The sequence below is a fragment of the Theropithecus gelada genome, chromosome 8, assembly GCF_003255815.1.
Source record: "Theropithecus gelada isolate Dixy chromosome 8, Tgel_1.0, whole genome shotgun sequence".
Classification (NCBI taxonomy): Eukaryota; Metazoa; Chordata; class Mammalia; order Primates; family Cercopithecidae; genus Theropithecus; species Theropithecus gelada.
In genome coordinates this window covers 95,937,437-95,950,966 of record NC_037676.1, presented here as the reverse complement: position 1 = coordinate 95,950,966, position 13,530 = coordinate 95,937,437, and positions in this window count along the sequence as shown.

The window sequence follows — 13,530 nt, the reverse complement described above, 5'->3', positions numbered from 1 at the left end:
GTATAAGGAGTAAGGAAAGGATCCAGTTTCAGCTTTCTACTTATGGCTAGCCAATTTTCCCAGCACCATTTATTAAATAGGGAATCCTTTCCCCATTTCTTGTTTCTCTCAGGTTTGTCAAAGATTGGATGGCTGTAGATGTGTGGTATTATTTCTGAGGACTCTGTTCTGTTCCATTGGTCTATATCTCTGTTTTGGTACCAGTACCATGCTGTTTTGGTTACGGTAGCCTTGTAGTATAGTTTGAAGTCAGGTAGCGTGATGCCTCCAGCTTTGTTCTTTTGACTTAGGATTGTCTTGGAGATGCGGGCTCTTTTTTGGTTCCATATGAACTTTAAAGCAGAAGCACACTCTCATTTAGCGCTAAATCAGAGTAGTGAGAGGGAGGCCAATGAGGCTTGGAATAGGTGGGGAGTTTTGTGGAGAAAGTGGTCTGGAGTAAGGTCTTTGACACTGACAGCACTGGAGCTGGCTTAAGGGAGAAGGAAGATATCACAGGTGGCAGATGGCAACAGGACAGTAGAGAGTGGGTGGAGAGGCCACCTGGCCGGAGCCTTGGTGGTAGGGCAGAGATGCCAGGTAGGATCCATCAGACAAAACCAGGAGGTATCTTTTCTCCTGAGTTCCCAGCTTCTATCATAGCTCTAGGGGTACTTTATTGCACTTGTGTATTATTACTGTTCACTCTAACGACAACAATGGCAACCTAAGCCATCTTTGACTGCTTTCTGTGTGTGCATTGCCCTTGTTTTGCCCACATCTGTCTCTTGCCTTTCTAGTGCAAAAATAATGTCTTATTCCTCTTTATCCTGTGATTAGCTTGATGCCTGGCACATGGTGGGCATAGTTATAACTATTTGTGAAGTAATAAGAGAAAATGATAAGAGATCGTATTTAGGGGGCACTTGCTGGGCACCAAACCATGTGGAAGGCACTTTAAATGGATTCTCCTATTTAATCCTAACAGTAAATCTATCAAGTGTAAGATCATTATTCCCATTTTACTGAATGGGGAATGAGGCTGATTGGCAACCTGCCCAAAGTCATGCAGATGGTGAATAGTGGTCCCTGCATTCTGACCTGGAGAGCTGGACCACAGAACTTGACTCAATGAATTAATGAATCTGTGAAAGAGAATGCATTGTCTATCACTCTTGAATTCTCCATCAACTGCCTGGGACACTCCTTTTGTCCTTCCTTGCCTAGCTAACACAGACTCATCCCGCACTGCTCTTTCCTCCTGGGGGCCTACAATGACAGGGCCCTAGCTGTCCTCTCTCCTTCCCTTCCCTCTCTACCTCCTCTTTCATTGCTCACACTGAAGTTGAAATTACTTGTTTCATGTCTCCCCTTCTATCTAGACTGTAAGCATCATGAGGGAAGTGTTCACGTCTGTCTTATTCCCTCATCACGGCTCCCTCAGCTCCCAGCATGGGGGTGGCACATGGCAAGCTCCCAGTGCAATGTTCCTGATTCATATCCTTTATGTGTAGAGTGCATACTACATGCTAACAGGGTGGTATGTCAAATATTCCAGTGCACACAGTGTTAAGTCCTGGGGATACAGAAATGAGGAAGCTATGCTGTCTATTTTCAGAGAGCTCAGTGTTTATCTGGGAGACTGACAAGGAAACAAACAGATGCAAGCCTCTGAGTGGAGGCCGAGGTGGGAAAATCGTCAGAAAATGCAGGCAAGACGAGGAGATTCTTGAGCTGCCCTTGCAGGATAAGTACTGGCTAGTCAGATGAATATGGGAAGCAGGGATTGGAAGGGTACTCTAGGCAGAGGGAACAGCATGGGTGGAGGTTCAGGAGTGTGAAAGGACAAGGTACGCTCGTGTGATGGCATGAAGATTGGTGATGCTGGAGGCAAGGGTATATGGTGCCATCACAGGACATGAATCTGCCAGCAGCAGTGGGGATAAGCCATGAAGGACTTGATCAGGTGTGATGAGATTTGAACTCTCTCTTTAAGGAAATGGGAGTGTCCTTGGATATCACTCATTCAACCAACATTTAGAATAGGTTCTTAAGGAGAGGCTTGAGTAATATGTGGTGGTGCTCTGGGAGGTCACACTGACTAGCAGCACCTCCAACATTTGCTGGGGGACAGAAATTGTGCTAAATGTACTGCGGTGCATGGAACAATTTAACACAACATGCCGTGAGAACCCCGGTGGAGAAACACTGCATAAAATCTCTAACTAAAAGCTTGAAATAAAGTCCCCAAATATTTACAGGGTCCAAGAAGTGAATACTTTTATATATTTAGCAAATCTTATTAATAAGGGAAGAAAATAGTTTCTCTTGACTCTCTCTGTGCATCAGTCTTACAGGGAATAATTTATTTAAGGGTTGGTTCCACAGAAACATAAAACGGTAGCATTTTAACTTTTGTATCTGAATCAAGGATATTTTAATCTTCTAGTTCTTCATACAATGTATTCATTTATTCTCATGGTCATTCATTTGGTCAACAAATAGTTATTGAACACTTTTTGTGGGCAAAGCACTGCTCTAGGCTTAGGAGACACAACACGAACAAGATAAGCCAAGATTCTGTCCTCATACAAGAGGGAGTTTACAACCCCAAGGTTCCAAAAGGATATAAAACATGAGACAGATGACTTAATTGCTTTTTCTTTTTTGCAGGCCAGAATTATTGATGTGAGATTTCTGAAAATATAACTAGGGCTACATTTCTTCCTAACTAGACAAGCTTGTATCCCCATGGGTGTATGCGTTGCCCGTGCCTTGCAAGAGAGGTAGATGTAGCCAATGTCATTACTGCCAATAGTGAACACATACCTAGGACTGTCTTGGGACTAGGAGAATTGAGGATTTATTTAAAACTGGGAGAGCAAGAGTTAGCACCTATAGGAAATCTTGCCACTTCAGTTATATTAACTGTCACAGATATTTCAGCATAAAATCCACGGCTAAAAGGACACTAGCATTGACATAACTGGTTGCAAAAAAGGCAAAATCCAAAGGCTGCCCAGAATCCTTTCAAAGCAGCCTTGTTTTCACTTTATTTCTCTTCATTTTTCCACACCTCTTTGCTGGGGGCAGCCAGGCAAGAAGAAGAAAGATACATAGGAGAGAAGGAGGGTGTTCATTGTTATGTCATCATCATTACTATTTTATGGATTTTTTGTGTTTGTGATACTTCAGATAATATTCTTCTTAATTTGATGGAGCAGAAGAAAGAGAGCTCAGATAGTTTCCTAACCACTAGCTCGATGTAATTGAGGGAGAGACCAAGGGAAACATTTCTACTTACAACTAAAGCCAAAGACACAAAAGGTAGAGAGATGCCATGAAGCCACAGTTAATCACACCGAGTGCTTACTGCTGTGGCAGATACTTTGTTGAGCTATGACCTGTTTTGCCTTTCCTGTGCGCAAAGAGCAGGGGTCCACGCTTTGGGTCCACTTGCCTCAGGGAAAGTTTGGACCAGAAGGGAACTTCTCTTCTTGTCTTTGGTGAAAGCCTTAACTTGTTGAGGTGATTATACTAACGTGCCCTGGATGTCAGGAGACAGATTAAGAGGACAGGTGAAAGAAGGAATAACAGGAGAGAGATGGGATCCTCCAAGATTGACCAGATCTTGGAGTAGTGGGTACCTGTGCTCTGTTCCCATAAAGTGGCAGGAGGTGGCAGGGCCTCAGAAGGGAGAGGAAATATGGAGAGCTAGATCCTAAGCACAGAGTTTGCCAGTCAAGGCAAAGATTTCATTGTCTATTTTGACACAAGACCACTAAGACCACTGGGGTCAGTGTCCCTTTATAAACAAAGTGAGCCTGGACTGTAAAGAACCAGCTGTCATCAGAGGGTTGGAAAACTGGAAGCCTATCTCTACTTTCTGGATACCATGTAAGCCTCTCAGGTTTCTGTAAGATTCTGGAGAGAGTAAGGTGTCAAGAACTGTGAAAGGTCTCAGAGCTTACCCTACCTGCAAGCTGATAAGTTAACTTATGATTGTTTCATAAATCTGGCAGACGTGAGACTCTTGGGGCAGAGATGGAGGGTAGTTTATTACTCACAGCAATACCAGCAGCCAGAGTATTAGCATTTTTGCATTGATTCCCTGGGCCCCAGTGCCCATAGGGTGATGTGAACAGGGCTGGATGATACCTGCACATGCAATAGGTTGCATGACAGGAGAGGACCTCTGAGCTTAGGGATTGCCAGTCTTGTATCATGGCCAGTCAGCATGCTTGCCCTTTGCTCTGAAGGAGACACCATCGCTACCTTTCAAGGCTGTTTGCTGTGGAAATATTTTTGAAAAGACAAAGGGCAGTCAGCGCCTCACAAAATGTACAGAAACCCAAAAGACCCATGGAGAATGATCTCCCAACAGAAGGGAACTTCAACACGGACTGAGACTGAAATCCTGTCATGGAATAGGGACTTGAAATCAGATTTAGTTTGGTTTAAAGAAAACAAAGAAATATAGAAATATGACATTTCTTAAAAGTAGAGTCCGTGGAATAAATTTTTCACCTACTGCATGCTTCACGCGATTTATCTCATGTAAGAGCATGAATTTTGGAGTCAGCCAGATCTGAGTTCAAATAATGGTCACCACTTCCTGGACAAGTCATTTAACTCTTCAGCTTCTGTTTGCTCACCTGTGAAATGGTACCAATAATTTCTGCCTCAAATATGATTGAGGAATCGGTGAGGTGATGCAAGAAAAGAGCTTACACAAGCTTGTCCAACCTGCAGCCCACGGGCACCATGTGACCCAGGATGGCTTTGAATGCAGCCCAACACAAATTTGTAAACTTTCTTAAAACATCATGAGATCTTTGTGGCATTTTTTTGATTTTTTTTTTTTTAGCTCATCAGCTATTGTTAGTGATAGTGTATTTTATGTGTGGCCCTAGACAATTCTTTTTCCAATGTGGCCCAGGGAAGCCAAAAGATTGGACACCCCTGGCTTAGCCTATTGTCTGGCATAGAGTAGGTGCAAAATCTTTGGGAGCTATTCATATTATTTAAAAGCACAATAAATGTATATGGGAAATGTAATACAGTAAGTGTATGAGGGAAATAGGGCAATTGAAGGTAGGAAAAGAGAGATTTATTTTTCAAGTCTTCTGCCTTATCTCTGAGATTCTCATTCTTTTGAAGTGGAAAGCTTTTTCACTGGCATTTAGGTTGGAAAAAAATTCAAAATTTCCTGCCAGTACCCCTCATGCTTTTCTCTGAGTTGATATATGATATAGAAACATGATTACTTTACAGAGAAAATCAAGCCTAAAGAATAGGAAGGCCTTAAAATGCAGGTTGACCCAAAGACATACAATTAGAACAATGGACCCAGGCTGGGATTATAGGAGTGAGCTACCGTGCCTGGGCCAGTAAGGATAAAAATTATTTTTCCTGTGTGCCATGATGTGAAAAAGGTTACAACGCAGAAACCCATTCACCTGGGAACCCATTTATTGGCCAATGCCAGGGTGAACCTGGAGACCAGAATGAAGTCCTACCAATGTCCAGGCTAGTGGCTTAAGGCTGCTTGTGCTTCCCCAGATTAGGGCAAGAGGGCTAGCCTGATGTTGGACTGGAGCAGAGACAGATTTCAAAGTAAACACTTTCCTGGATTTAGGTTTGAAGAAAGAAGCCAGACGAAGCCAGACAAACCCAAGTTGACCACAAAACCATCCTCTCTTTAGGGCTCTTGTGGCTGTGCTTGCAGCGTCTAGAACTCGTTAGCCGATCATTCCCCACTCCCACATTTAGGTAGCTTTGTTCCTTGCTGAAGTTCAAGAACATTTAGAGTCTGTTCTGCCGCATCAGATTGCAGAATTTTTAAAAAAATTGAGTGGGTTAAGTAACAAGCTCAGATAATCATGCTCAGCCCTTATAGCAGCATTTGAGTCATTTATTAATGCAGGGACATTAATCTGCTCTATTATAAATACAGGATGATTACCCAGATGATGTGTGAAACTCTTTCTAAATTTATTTTCTTTCTTTAGTCCAACATAAGAACTAACATATGGGTGCCTTTGCCATGGGCACATGTGGATGAGGTCAGTTATGAAGTAAGCAAAAACTGATTGATACCTGGGTGTGATTTTAAGGATCAATCTGTCAGTAAGTACATTAAGGCCTTCTACGACTGGAACAAGGCATTAGGGGCACAGGGACAAATGAAGTAAAAACCGTAGGCACCAGCCCCAAGGGATAGCAAGGGAAGGAGGGCCAAGCTAAGGACTCATTAGAGTAGGTGAGAACTTGGAAACCCATGGAAGTGAGACCCTCCAACGTGGAGGAGCCTGGCAAGGTCACCTGCATGCTGGAGGAAGGTATGCACCTAAAAGACAAGAGTTTTTTTTTTTTTTTAATCAATTTTTATTTCTTTTTTTTAAAAAGTAGAGACAGGGTCTTGCTATGTTGCCCAGGCTGGTCTTGAACTCCTGGCCTCAAGCAACCCTCCTGCCTTGGCCTTCCAAAGTGGTGGGATTACAGGCATGAGCCACCATACCTGCACCTGACCAAAGACAATGGTTTACACCTCTGACTTGGAACTTCAGGTTAAGGATTCTTAAAAAAAATATTGAATGGTTTCATCCAATGTAAGGTAAGTGATTGTGGAAAGAGGCAATTTTGGGCTTCATTCTTTTTGTTTTTCTTGTTTTTTGAGATGGAGTTTCACTCTGTTGCCCAGGCTGGAGTGCAGTGGCATATTCTCAGCTCACTGCAATGTCTGCCTCTGGGGTTCAATCTGTTCTCCTGCCTCACCCTTCCCTGTAGCTCGGCTACAGAAGTGTGCCACCACACCCAGTTAATTTTTGTATTTTTAGTAGAGACAGAGTTATACCATGTTGGCCAGGCTGGTCTTGAACTCCTCGCCTCAGGTGATCCGCCTGCCTCAGCCTCTCAAAGTGCTGGGTTTACAGGCGTGGAGCCACTGTGCCCAGCCTGGACTTCATTCTTTTAAAAAACAAACCCAAAAAATAGCAACAACAAAAAGAAGGCAAATCTTTGGTTAACTGAGCTGTGATGTGATTTGAGAAAGAAAGAATGATAGATCTAAGATCCATGCTAAGAATTTGTAACATTTCTTATCTTTTAAGCTCCTGCATTTTTTTTCCTCCACAGTGATTATCAGTATGCTTTGGGGAAAGAAACACGTTTCAGGAGATTGGGGGCTGGTAACTTGTTACTAACAGGAATTCTAATACTAAGTGTTCAGCCGTTGGCTGTGCTGGACTTATCTCTGTCACTGCAAAGCTCTGCTTTGCACCTTTGTATGTTGGTGACAATTTGTGGGAGGGTAAAAAGGAAATGGGAGCCACATCTCACACTGGTGATGTGGGCTGAAGAGAATAGAATGGAGGAAAGAGGCAACAGAGATAGCGAGAACTACTGAAAGAGAAAAAAGGGAACCAGGGAAACAGGATTCTTTGGAGAGTCCTAAGATAGTGGGGGTGATGTTGATTCATGCTTGAGGATTTTTTTTTTTTTTTAATTGAAGCTTAGGTTGTCCCAACACCCTTGCCCCCACAGTGCCAGAAAGTTTTATGGGGACATCTGATGGCTAATTATTTGGTTATAAAGGCCCCTGTGTTTTTCTCTGAGCAACAAGGAAGGAGTGGTGGGTACTACAGAGACCATCCAACTCAACAACCAACCTTGAAGGAAAAAAGCCTCAAGAGATTGAGAGGGTGATATAGGAGAACAGGAGAGCAAGCCGACTTTCCAGCACTGTGGCCTGCAGTGGGGACAAAAAGGAAGCCGGCATATGTGGCTTAAGAAATTTAAAAACCCTTGTGGTTTCCACAGAGAGCAATAGCCGTCATGTGCCATTTGTCCCCACAGAAGGCATCAATTAGCAATGCATGCATTATAAATTCAAAGAAAAGGGGTAAGAGGAGCCACGGAAGCTTCTTGGAAGAGATTTGGCTTCATTTTCATTTTAAAGAGCGAGAGGGATTTGGCTAGGCCAGGAAGAGAAATATTTAATGATAGCTCTCATTCTAAGTATTTCCTATGTGCCAGTCCTGTGCTATTTTACACGTTATTCGATTTAATCCCTGGAAGGCTTATTTAACAACTAAGCAAAATGAGGTTGGGAGAGAGAAAGTCCATTTTCTGATGGGTGGTGTGGCTGCGTTTCATATCTAAGAACCTGGGACGCCCACGACTGTTTTTAGTTGCTATACTTTGTGGTCTCTGTAGTCCAGACCATGTGGTTTTACATGGGGGACAATACTGCCCCCTGGAGGGTATTTTGAAAAGTGGGGGTGGGGGGAAGTTTGGGGTTGTCATGTGAATTGGGGATTCTCTCAGCATTTAGTGGGAGAGATTCAGGGTGCAAAACATTCCGCGATATAAGGGCAGTCCTGTGCTGTGAAGAATTGCCCCAAATGCGGATGGTTGAGGAACACTGCAGAGAACAGTGTAAGGGTAGTAGGTTAGGCGACTGCAAATGAGGATCACCAGCAGTAGGTCCATGGGAGCAGAATGGAGACGTGTCTGGTTAATGTACAGACTCACTCTGGGGAGAAATGTGTGTTTGCTTCTCAAACATTCCATGTCCTTTCCCTCTTCTGCTGGTTGTTCCCTTAAACTGGCTTTTCTTTGCACAGTTCATTCTTGCCCTTCAGGTTTTAGAGCAAATACAATCTCCTCAAGTAGGTCTTTTTGAACCATGACCCAGTTCATTGCATTATTCTTGTTTTAGTTATCCATTGCTATGTAAAATTGCCCCCAAATTCAGCAGCTTGAAACAACAAGATCTGTTGTCGCAGATTTTCTGTGTGACAGGAATCTGGGATCCAGTGGTTCCAACTCAGGATCTCTCCTGAGGTTGCAGTCAAGTGGTCCGCTGGGGCTTGGGTCATCTGAAGGAATGGAGGATCCACTTCTGAGACTGTTCATATGGTTGTTGGCCACACAGGCCTCTCCAGAGGGTCTCAGTGTCCTCATGACATGACATTTGGCTTCTCCCTCAGAGGGAGACAGAGCATGAGAGTGACCATGGTCACTATGGTATCTTCTATAACCGAATCTTGAAGATAACACGCCATCCCCTCCACTATATTCTATTGGCCAATCAGACTGACTCTACAAGGTGGGTCACTGACTCTGGTCACCAACTCTCCAAGATGGCCCCAGTGCTCCTGCCTCCAGATATCCATGCCCTTCCCAAGGGTGGTGCACTGGGGCCATCTTGGAGGCTGCTGACCATGGCCCTGCTTATTTTCTTCATAGCACTTATCCCAATCTCGGATTCTCTTGTTTATTTGTTGATTATTAATCTCTTGCCCACTAGAATGAGATCACTAGAATGAGGGCAGTGATCTCGATCTCGCTCACTCCTGAATCTCTAGCTCCTAGAAGAGTGTCTGACACAAGAAGTATTGCTGAAACAATAAATACATGAGTGAACCAAATGGTAAAGTATAGGAAGTTACTAACCAACCTCCATTTCTGTCTAAATTTATATATTTTTAAATCGCATTTGTTGGTGGTTATGTTGCAAGTTGACTTATAAAATCACTCACTAGAAGAGGCAGGAACGTGAAATACATGTTTAGTTTGACTTTTTAACTTGATAAATGATGTAAAAAGAATAACCTATATTTTTAGTCTTTCTTTTGCATTTTACCAAATACAGGCTCTAATAATCAAAATAGCCTGATATAGTACATCATGATTTTAAAATTGCTTTCACATTTCTATACTTCACTTGATTTTAATGATGCCTCACTTAAATTGATAGAGCTTATGTTTGTAGATGAGATATCAGAGGCTTGGAGAGGTCAGTGACTTGCCAAAGGAATACACTTAGCAGGTAACACAGAAACCTAAACAAAGCCTCTCTCACCAAATCAAGGACATTGTCCCTGAACCCAGGCTGCCTTTGCTTAATGCTTTCCATAACACCTCTCTGATAATTTTTAATAATCTTACATAAAATGAATAGCTATTCTGAGAATAACTTATTTTCTTTCAAATGTACGTGTATTGTTTCTTGCATAGCAGAAAAATCGTATTAGCTTACCATTATGGCATGTGCTTTGAATTGTTTATTTAATTAGTTGTCATTTTTTTCACTGCATGCTGTATACCAGCACGGTGTTAGGTGCTGCATATAAAAAGGTGAATAAGATATGCACCTTGATTTTTTTATTTTTTGAGATGGACTTTTGCTCTTGTTGCTCAGGCTGGAGTGCAATGGTGCAATCTCAGCTCGCAACCTCCACCTCCTGGTTTCAAGTGATTCTCCTGCCTCAGCCTCTTGAGTAGCTGGAACTACATGCACCACCACGTCTGGCTAATTTTTTGCATTTTTAGTAGAGACGGGGTTTCATCATGTTTGGGCAGGCTGGTCTCAAACTCCTGAACTCAGATGATCCACTGCCTTGGCCTCCCAAAGTGCCACTTGATTTTAAAGAATGACATGTTTTGTATTTTCTTTTCCTAATTCTAGATGCAGCTTAGGTGTTAGGAATTTCTGAAAAATATAGAAATTAAGTTTAAAGAAGAAAACCAAATCACTTATAAACCAACCCCCAAGTGTTGACTACTATCAATTTGTCATGTTTTTCCCCAGTGTTTCACGTGCATTTATAGGTACTGCCCTATAATACTGTCAAGTAAGAAAAAAATCACGTAGGTTTATTCCACATTTCATTAAATCTGACGTAGCCCCTAACCTACTTGGTTTTGGGTTGTCTGGTTGTTCTCATGAGGTTGTAAAAGACCCCAAAAGCTTATGCCATTTGGGAAAATTGGGAAGGCTTCTGATTTCTAGCCCATTGTGGCCCCAGCCCTCATGGACCATTCAATGATGGAGGCTCCCAGGTGTTATGGTTCCCAGGGACTGCTGTTCAGGCCTCAGGTCTGCATGAGCAACGCCCATGTGGCGCACATCAAAGCGGGTCAGGGAGCAGCAGCTCATCCCTGGACTCCTGCATCTCCCCAGGCTTCGGGAATCCAACTCTTTCCTTGAGTCTGGGCCGTGCCCCACCATGACCCTTAAATCATCCCCATCCTGTAAAGGTTCAGCTTGTTCACTCTTGCTATGACTGAAACACTAAAGATGTTAACACCTTTAAAAAATAATTTTTATGGATTCTTAGTATTTTACATATTTGTGGGGTACATGTGATTTTTTTTATATGCATAGAATATGTCATGATCAAGTCAGGGTATTTGGGGTATTCATCACCTTGAGTATTTAGCATATCTATGTGTTGGGAAGAGTTCAAGTTCTCTCTTCTCGCTACTTTGAAATGCATAATACATTGTTGTTAACTACAGTCACCCTTCTCTGCTGTTGAACATTAGAACTCATATCTTCTATCTAACCATATGTTTGTACCTCTTGACCAACCTCTCTTCCCTCCCCTCCCACCCACACACCCTTGCTAGCCTTTGTATCTATCATTCTACTCTCTACCTCCATGCGTTAACTCCTTTTTGGGGCAATAGAGTCTACAATCTCACAAGCCTTGCTGTTCTTCAGTGGGAGGTGTAGAGGGGAAAATTGCATTCCCAACTCTTTTTAATGATTACTCAGCAGAAATGAAGAGCAGTTGCTATTATTTTATTAATTATGCAGGCTACTTTCTATATTTCTTTTTACCTATATTTAAATTTAAACGATACCGAATATAGTTTTGTATCCTGCTTTTAAACCCAATGTTATATCATTAACATATCCCACATTATTAAATGTTTTTATAAGAAACATGTTTTTCCCACTTTTTGATGTTATACAAAGTTCTGAAATCAATGTTTTTGAATATAAATCTTTGTCTAAGCCTTATGATCAGTGTTTATTTTATTTATTTATTTACCTTTTATTTTAGGTTCGGGGGAACATGCAAAGGTTTGTTACATAGGTAAACTCATGCCGTGGGGGTTTTTTGTTGTACAGATTATTTAATCACCCAGGTATTAAGCCCAGTACCCAACAGTTATCTTTTCTGCCCCTCTCCCCGCTCCTGTCCTCCACCCTCAAATAGACCTCAGTGTCCGTTGTTCCCTTCTTTGTGTTCGTGAGTTCTCATCATTCAGCTCCCACTTATAAGTGAGAATATGTGGTATTGGTTTTCTGTTTCTGCATTAGTTTGCTGAGTAAAATGGCTCCCAGCTCCATCCATGTCCCTGCAAAGGACATGATACTGCTCCTTTTTATGGCTGTATAGTGTTCCATGGTGTATATGTACTACATTTTCTTTTTTCAGTCTGTCATTGGTGGGCATTTAGGTTGATTTCACGTCTTTGCTATTGTGAAGAGTGCTGCGATGAACATTTGTGTGCATGTGTCTTTATGGTACAATGATTTTATATTTCTCTGGGTATACACCCAGAATGGAATTGCTGGATTGAATGGTAGTTCTGCTTTTAGCTCTTTGAGGAACTGCCATACCGCTTTTCTCAATAGCTGGATTAATTTACAATCGCAACAACAGTGTAAAAGCGTTCCTTTTTTTCCACAACCTCACCAGCATCTGTTGTTTTTTTAACTTTCTAATAATAACCATTTTTGCTGATGTGAGATGGTATCTCATTGTGGTTTTGATTTGCAGTTTCCTGATCAGTGATCAGTGATGTTGAGCTTTTTTTCATATGTTTGTTGGCTGCGTACATGTCTTCTTTTGAGAAGTGTCTGTTCATGTCCTTTGCCCACTTTTTAATGGGATTTTTTTTTTCTTGTAAATTTGTTTAAGTTCTTGTAGATGCTGCATGTTAGACCTTTTGTCAGATGCATACTTTGCAAATATTTTCTCCCATTCTGTAGGTTGTCTGTTTACTCATGATCAGTTTTTAAAATATATCATGCTTTCTGCTCTTAAAAAGTTCACATCTTGTTTGGGACTAAGGGTGGGACAGGGGGAAAATGAGAAAAATAATTTTCTTGTAGGCGGTAGATTGGACAATGGAGATAGAATACCAGGTACAAAGATGACACAAATGGGGCAGTCGAAGCAGCAGTGATAGATTTGCCAAGATGTATTCAGACACACTCCCTTCAGTCCTCTGACTGTCAGTGGTGCATATTTTAGACCTGATCCTGAAAGAGTGGACAAGGTCTTACTACTTGAAGTGTGGCCTCACACCAGCAGCATCAGCAACCTGGGAGTTGTTACAAATGCCAAATCTCAGAACCCATCTGAGACCTTGATAAATTATAGATAGCATTACTCTTATCTCATCCTAAGCCTTTCTGTTCTAACCAGCTGATAAACCTGCAGTTTTAGCTTAAAAACTAATTTCCCTTTCCATCAACCCAGAACCCATGTTTGAAAATGCATGAGCAGTTATTGCTATTATGATGATGACTATTATTACTATTACCTTGATTTTATGGTGTATATTTTCTTTTAAGAGTTGAGAAAGCTTAAGAAACATTACGTATCACTAATCCTTACAATATTACTGTGAAATAGGTAGGTGGCAAATATAAACAAGTATCAATATTATGCTAAATCATACTTAAGTATATGTTGTGAAATTCTGAGTGATCTAATGAAAGCAATATCCTTTTGCTTCCGGTGA